This window comes from Nycticebus coucang, chromosome 9, assembly GCF_027406575.1.
Source record: "Nycticebus coucang isolate mNycCou1 chromosome 9, mNycCou1.pri, whole genome shotgun sequence".
NCBI lineage: Eukaryota > Metazoa > Chordata > Mammalia > Primates > Lorisidae > Nycticebus > Nycticebus coucang.
The window spans coordinates 64,361,689-64,369,262 of record NC_069788.1 but is presented as its reverse complement, the minus strand read 5'-3'; the positions used below and the strand labels follow the sequence as shown (position 1 = coordinate 64,369,262).

The following is a 7,574-nucleotide window of genomic DNA, read 5'->3' as shown; positions in this document are numbered from 1 at the left end:
GAGGCAAGAGAATCGCTTAAGCCCAGGAGTTGGAGGTTGCTGTGAGCTGTGTGAGGCCACGGCACTCTACCGAGGGCCATAAAGTAAGACTCTGTCTCTACAAAAAAAAAAAAAAAAAAAAGTCTAATAAGGCCAGGTTGGGTAGCTCATGCCTGAAATAATAGGGCTCTGGGTGGCCGAAGTGGGTGCACTGCTTGAGCTTGGGAGTTCAAGACAAGCCTGAGCAAAAGTAAGACCTCATATCTACTAAAAATAGAAAAACTAGGGCGGTGCCTGTGGCTCAAGGAGTAGGGTGACGGTCCCATATATGCCGTAGGTGGTGGGTTCAAACCTAGCCCCGGCCAAAAACTACAAAAAAAAAAAAAAAAAATAGAAAAACTAGGCAGGCATTGTAGTGGATGCCTGTGTCCCACCTACTGGGGAAGTTGAGGCAAGAGTATAGCTTAAGCCCAGGAGTTTGAGGTTGCTGTGAGCTATGACACAATGGCATTCTACCGAGGGCAACAAAGTGAGACTGTCTCAAAAAAATAAGAATATAGGCCGGGCGTGGTGGCTCATACCTGTAATTCTAGCACTCTGGGAGGGTGAGGTGGGTGGATTGTCTGAGCTCACAGGTTCGAGACCAGCCTGAGCAAGAGCGAGACCTCCTCTCTAAAAATAGCTGGGCATCATGGCGGGCACCTGTAGTTCCAGCTACTTGGAGACTGAGGCAAGAGAATTGCTTGAGCCCAAGAGTTTGAGGTTGCTATGAATTATGACGCCATGGCACTCTACTGAGGGTGAAGAAGTGAGATTCTGTCTCATGAAAAAAAAAGAAAAGAAAAGAAAATGACAGAGAAAGGGCAATTATTAACAACAAAAACTAATTTGGGGCAGGGAATAGAAATTATATTATGCCATATAGCTAGGTTATGATTAGCATTTACAGAATAATAATAATGTACATACTGAATATTGACCCAAACTAAATAATGGGGGTTTTTGTTTGTTTGTTTCTTTCTTTCTTGAGACAGAACTTCAAGATATTGCCCTGGGTAGAGCGCTGTGGCATCACAGCTCACAGCAACCTCCTTGTTTTTGTTGTCATTGTTGTTTGCCAGGCCCCGGGCTGGATTCAAATCCACCAGCCCTGGTGCATGTGCCTGACCCCCTAGCTGTTGAGCTACAGGTGCTGAGCCATTTATTTTTTAATTTTTTAATTTTTTTTTTTAAACATTGTCTCACTCTGTACCCCAGGATAGATTGTCAAGGTGTCAGACTAGCTCACAGCAACCTCAAACTCATGGGCTCAACCAATCCTCCTATCTCAGTCTCCCCAGTAGCTGAGACTACAGGTGCCTGCCACAATGCCCTGCTAATTTTTCTATTTTTAGTAGAGACCGGGCTCACTGTTGCTCAGACTAGTCTTGAACTCCTGAGCTCAAGTGATTCTCCTGCCTTGGCTTCCCAGAGTGCTGGGATTACAGGGATGAGCCACCATGCCCAGCCTCCTACTCCCACTTGATTGTGTTTTTTCTGCTTTTACTTGAAGTAAAAAAGTCTTTTTTTTAATTTCTGATTACATTTCAATAGTAAAGAGTTGTTTTAAAATATGAAGAAAAATTTAATAAATTAAAATAGGATTTCAATCACTTTTTCTGGTATTCAGACTGTATGCTTATTTTGCATTTCTTTCTGCCATAGTTTCTGAAGCCGCAGAATGGTAAGCATATTCTAGGAATTGATAACATGATATGGGGTTTTAGGATTTTAGGTGCTTTTTTGTCAGTGGTCAGAGTAAGTCCATTCCTTTTGTTATTCTGGTTAGTTGTTGATAGAAGGGAGAGTAAAAAGAGGGGGGTTTGTAATATCTCCCTGCTCTAAGCCATGACTTTCCAAAAAATACCAGAAGAAATGGTTTCTTCATACTAATGATCAAAAACAAAGGCCAGCTGGGCTTGGCACCTATAGCTCGAGCGGCTAGGGTGCTAGCCACATACAATGGAGCTGGCAGGTTCAAATCCAGCCCTGGCCTGCCAAACAACGACAGCTACAACCAAAAAATAGCCAGGCGCCTGCCTGTAGTCCCAGGTACTTGGGAAGCTGAGGCAAGAGAATTGCTTAAGCCCAAGAGTTGGAGCAGTGGTTATCAACCTTTCTAATGCCACAAACCTTTAATACAGTTCCTGTGGGTCGCAACTCACAGGTTGAGAACCGCTGAGTTGGAGGTTGCTGTGAGCTGTGATGACAGCACTCTACCCAGGGCGACAGCTTAAGACTCTGTCTCAAAAATAAAAAAAAAAATAAAAAAAGCCAGGGCTTGGTGCCTGTAGCTCAGCAGCTAAGGGTACCAGCCACATACACCAGAGCTGGCAGGTTTGTTGCGTTCAGCTGGGGCTGGGTTTGAACCCGCCACCCGCAGTATATGGGGCCAGTGACTTACCAACTGAGCCACAAGCGCCACCCCAGAAGCTGGCAGGTTTGAATCCAGCCTGGACCTGCCAAACAACAATGACAACTGCAACTAAAAAATAGCCGGGCATTGTGACGGGCGCCTATAGTCACAGTTACTTGGGAGGCTGAGGCAACTCACCCAAGAGTTGGAGGGTGCTGTGAGCTGTGATGCCACAGCATTCTACGGAGAGCAAAAAAGTGAGACTCTGTCTCAAAACAAAGGCCAGGCCTGTGGCAGGCCAAAGCAGGTGGATTGTCTGAGCTCACGGGTTCGAGACCAGCCTGAGCAAGAGCAAAATCCCTCCCATCTCTGAAAAAATCAGCTGGACATTGTGGTGGGCGCCTATAGTCTCAGCTACTTGGGAGGCTAAGGCAAGAGAATCACTTGAGCCCAAGGGTTTGAGGTTGCCGTGACCTAGTGCCATAGCACTCTACAGAGGGCGACAAAATTGCAAGGAAAAAAAAAATCCAAACTAGTGGAACCCCCTTGCTAATTTATGATGTTCCTCATCTGGGCGCTTGTTCTGTGGGATTCAATTGTGTTGTAAATCACTCAGAAATGCCCAGGAAACATAAGCATGATTCCCTTCACAGACACAGATAATACAGTACAGTACATGTATGAAGGAGAACCCTAACAAGGCATTCTCCAGGCTAAGGAGGGTGCTGCATTTTCCTAAAAAAGACAAAATTTAGTAACAGAAAAATAGGAAAGCTGGCCATGCATGGTGGCTCAGACCCATTATCCTAGCCCTCCAGGAGGCTAAGGTGGGAGGATTGCTTGAGCTCAGGAGTTCAAGACCAGTTTGAGCAAGAGTGAGACCCCCCATCTCTATGAAAAAAAATAGAAAAAATACCCAGGGATTGTGGCAGATACCTGTAGTCCCAGCTACACAGGAAGCTGACACATAAGGCATACTTGAGCCCAAAAGTTTTAATTTGCTGGGAGTGTGGCTGACACTATGGCACTCTAAGAAAACAAACAAAAAGGTAAACTCCTCCCTGACAATTTTTTTTTTTTTTGTGGTTTTTTGGCAGGGGCTGGGTTTGAACCCGCCACCTCCGGCATGTGGGACTGGTGCCCTACTCCTTGAGCCACAGGCGCCACCCGTCCCTGACAAATTTTAAACATAATTAAGCTTTGGGATAAAAATTAAATACTTTCTTTTTTCTAGACACAGAGTGTCACTTTATCACCCTCAGTAGAGTGCCATGGTGTCACACAGCTCACAGCAACCTCCAACTCCTGGGCTTAGGTGATTCTCTTGCCTCAGCCCCCCGAGTAGCTGGGACTATAGGAGCCTGCCACGAAGGCCGGCTATTTTTGTTGCAGTTTGGCTGAGGATGGGTTTGAACCCGCCACCCTCAGTATATGGGGCTGGTGCCCTACTCACTGAGCCACAGGTGCCGCCCCCAAAAATTAAATACTTTTAAAATAGCAGTTTGGGCTGGGCACCTGTAGCTCAGTGAGTAGGGTGCCGGCCACATACATCCAGACTGGCAGGTTTAAGCCCATCCCGGGCCTGCTAAACAATTATGACAACTACAACAAAAAAAAATAGCCAGGCATTGTGGCAGGCACCTATAGTCCCAGCTACTCAGGAGGCTGAGGCAAGAGAATCCCTTCAGCCCAAGAGTTTGAGGTTGTTGTGAGCTGTGACACCACAGCACTCTACCCAGGGTGACATAGTGAGACTCTTGTCTCAAAAAAAAAAGAAATAAGAAAAGAAGAGGAGAGGAGGAAATGAGACAGAAGAGCTGAGCAGGGACTTATTAGCGGTGTAGCTTATTCTAAGTGAAGAGGAAGTGCCCATTGCAGGGTCCCTTAGCTTTGGTTCCCCCAGAAAGGAGAACCAGAACAGAAACAAAGGAAAAGTGTTTACTTGAAATGATCCCAGGAAAGACAAGAGAGCAAAAGAGTAAGACAGGAAATGGGGGGGAATAAAGCAATGCATAAGGTTGCCCGTTACAACAGAAGCAAGAGGGGATTCATCCCTCTGGATAGCCACAAAGCAAGTCTCCATAATTATCCCCATGAAGGATTAACGATGGGACTGTTTACTCTTTGCCTCAAGCTTCCCAGTGTCCACAACTTTGGCAGACTACACCAGAGGAGGCAAAGTTTCTCGGTGTGCACAGAAGGTGACCTCTGAATTGACTTAAAGCCCACCCTGGATTACCCATCCCAACCACTGCAAAAATCAGAAGTAAGGCTGAGAGGACCTGAGGCATCTGACACACAGGGTTTCAGGCAAAGGAATAATGAAGAATCACTCTGGCTGCTACTTGGAGAAGACATTTGAGGACCCCAAAAGTGGAAATGGAGACAAACAGACAAACAACTTCTTAAAGTGGTCCCTATAAGAAGGTGTGTGAAAGGTTCCAGACCCAAGGATAAAATCATTCTAAGACGCAAGACAAAAGGAAAACGGAAATCCAGGGCGGCGCCTGTGGCTCAGTCGGTAAGGCGCCAGCCCCATATACTGAGGGTGGTGGGTTCAAATCCGGCCCCAGCCAAACTGCAACCAAAAAAATAGCCAGGCGTTGTGGCAGGTGCCTGTAGTCCCAGCTACTCGGGAGGCTGAGGCAAGAGAATCGCCTAAGCCCAGGAGTTGGAGGTTGCTGTGAGCTGTGTGAGGCCACGGCACTCTACCGAGGGCCATAAAGTGAGACTCTGTCTCTACAAAAAAAAAAAAAAAAAAGAAAGAAAAAAGAAGAAAACGGAAATCCAATTCATGAAATCAAAGTGGCTTTTATTCTACCCAGAATGCAGATAGGGTGAGATTCCTAACCAGGGAGAAATCCACACGTGGGCTATGGCAGACAGGGATTTAAAGTGTTAAGGCTGCCAGGATTGGTGGCATTGCTATTTCCTGAGAGGGACATGAGTGAGACCCTCCCTGGGTGGGGAAAGTATATTTGGGCAGGTACCTGATTCTATCAGTGTGTTATGGTCAAAACCTGGCTTCTCACTATGCCCATGGCCTAGGGGCATAGGTGGGAGAATTTCTTCAGGTCAGGAGTTGCAGACCAGCCTGAGAAAAAGCAAGACCTGCCTGAGCAAGACCCTACCCAAGCATGGTGGTACACACCTGTTGTAGCCACAACTCTGGCCGCTGAGGCAAGAGGATCACTTAAGCCTAGGACTTTGAGGTTGCAGCAGTGAGCGGTGATGATCCCACTGCACTCTACCTACTTGGGCCATAGATGGGGACCCTGTCTAAAAGAATAAGAAAAAAAGAAAGCTAAAAAGAAGGCGGGGGAAAAAGTATAAAATATGCACCAGATTTCAAAGGTATTTTACAAGAAACGTGAAATATTTTATCGATAATTTGAAAAGTTATTGATTACATGTTGAAATGATAATGATAATATTTTGGATATATTGGGTTAAACAAATGTATATTAAAATTTAAAAAAAGAAAAAAGAAAGCTGAGTTTATTGCTTTCTATGGTAATGGATCAAGATAGAATTTTTGGCAGCATCTTCTCATGGAAAAAGCAAAGTTGAAATTTATTGAAAATTTGGAATTTGAGGCAGCACCTGTGGCTCAGTGGGTAGGGCGCCAGCCCCATCTACCAAGGGTGGTGGGTTCCAACCCAGCCCTGGCCAAACTGCAACAAAAAAATAGCCAGGTATTGTGGCACACACCTGTAGTCCCAGCTACTCGGGAGGCTGACCAAGAGAATCGCCTTAGCCCAGGAGTTGGAGGTTGCTGTGAGCTGTGTGACACCACAGCACTCTACCCAAGGCGATAAGTGACTCTGTCTCTACCAAAAAAAAAAAAAGAAAATTTGGAATTTGATTTAAGGCAATTCTTGCAATGTGGGAAGCTTGGTTAGGATTGGATAAGGATCATGGCGGGGGTGGGGGGGTGGGAAGGGGACTCCTCCTCTCCCATAACAAAAAAGCCTACCTGGCCCTGCCCTGTGAGTTCCTCCAGAAAGAACCTAGCTAGCCAAAACTTCCCTGAATCCCTTCCCCTTCTTCTTGGCCCCCTTCCCACCCCTGCCTAGTATAAAAGCAAGCCTCCAACCATCCTCATTGCAACTGCCATCCTTGCCTAGGTGGGTCTTAGTTCCCTTTCATTAAAGTTGGCCTGAACCTCTCCTCGATACACTGGCAAACCCCCTTTCAATCGTGACATGACAGTTTAGGATTGTTCGAACTAGAAAAGTTCTTAATTTTTAGAATTAAAATTTCATTTTTAATTTTAGAGTTATTTTTCCCCTCTGGTGTGGTGCATCTCACAGACACATTTATTCATGCCATGAGTACACGGTACTTCTACAAGTACACAGGGACAGTCCATATTCCCACGTGACACAGCTTGCTTAGCTCTATGGGCAGACTGATGGTCCATCTCTTGTGTGCTCCAACTGAGGCTGGTTAGTGATGACCATAAGCAGGTGCAGGAGCTTTCAAAGCTTTACTTCTTTTATCAGCACTCCTGATTTTATAAACAATGAAGCTCATCAATCCCATTCCGATCCAGATCTCCTCCTGGTAAACTTAGGTATAGTAAGGTTTCCTGGGGACCCACACATTTTTAATAATGCTTTGAAGCATCTCCGCGCCAAAGCAATGGCTGGACCCAGCAGAGGTCCACAGCCAGAGATTGGGAAAGGTCACCGCGTGCGCAGGCACCGCGTGGAGGCTGCCAAGAAGCTAATTTTAGAATTTTTAAGGTGAGAAACTCAAGGAATTTGGGGGCATAAAACATCTGTGAATGCTTTAAACTAAAAGTTGAATGGCTCCTTCAGGAAGCTGGGTAAGAAACAATCAAGGGATTTGCCTGGGCAAGCATTTCTACAAACAGTAAAGTCATGCTAATAAGGACAGTGGAGAAGTAAAGTCATGTTAATGTAGAAAGCTTAGCCAGGGGAAGGTTCCTTTCCTACTCCCAGTCTAAGCTGTGGGTGGTGGCAGGTGTTTTCTGATTCCTGTGTCTTCTTTTAAGGGGGAACCCTGGGGTTGGAGAGAAGCGAATGGATTCTCAACTAATTTAAGAAGTAGAAAATAAAGGACTTCTTGGGCCAGAAGTGGGAGATGGGGAAGTATCAGTGACCTGGAAATCCCTCTAAGACAATGAAATGTAAATGCCAAGTTTAGTATAGAGGCATAAATTCAGATATTATTT

The 7,574-nt window shown here is 45.6% G+C and overlaps 1 pseudogene; it reads right to left on the bottom strand.

Annotated features, from left to right (window-relative positions):
* Positions 1-6,823: 6,823 nt before the first annotated feature.
* On the bottom strand, positions 6,824-7,003 carry LOC128593140 (ATP synthase subunit ATP5MJ, mitochondrial-like; annotated as a pseudogene).
* Positions 7,004-7,574: the final 571 nt, after the last annotated feature.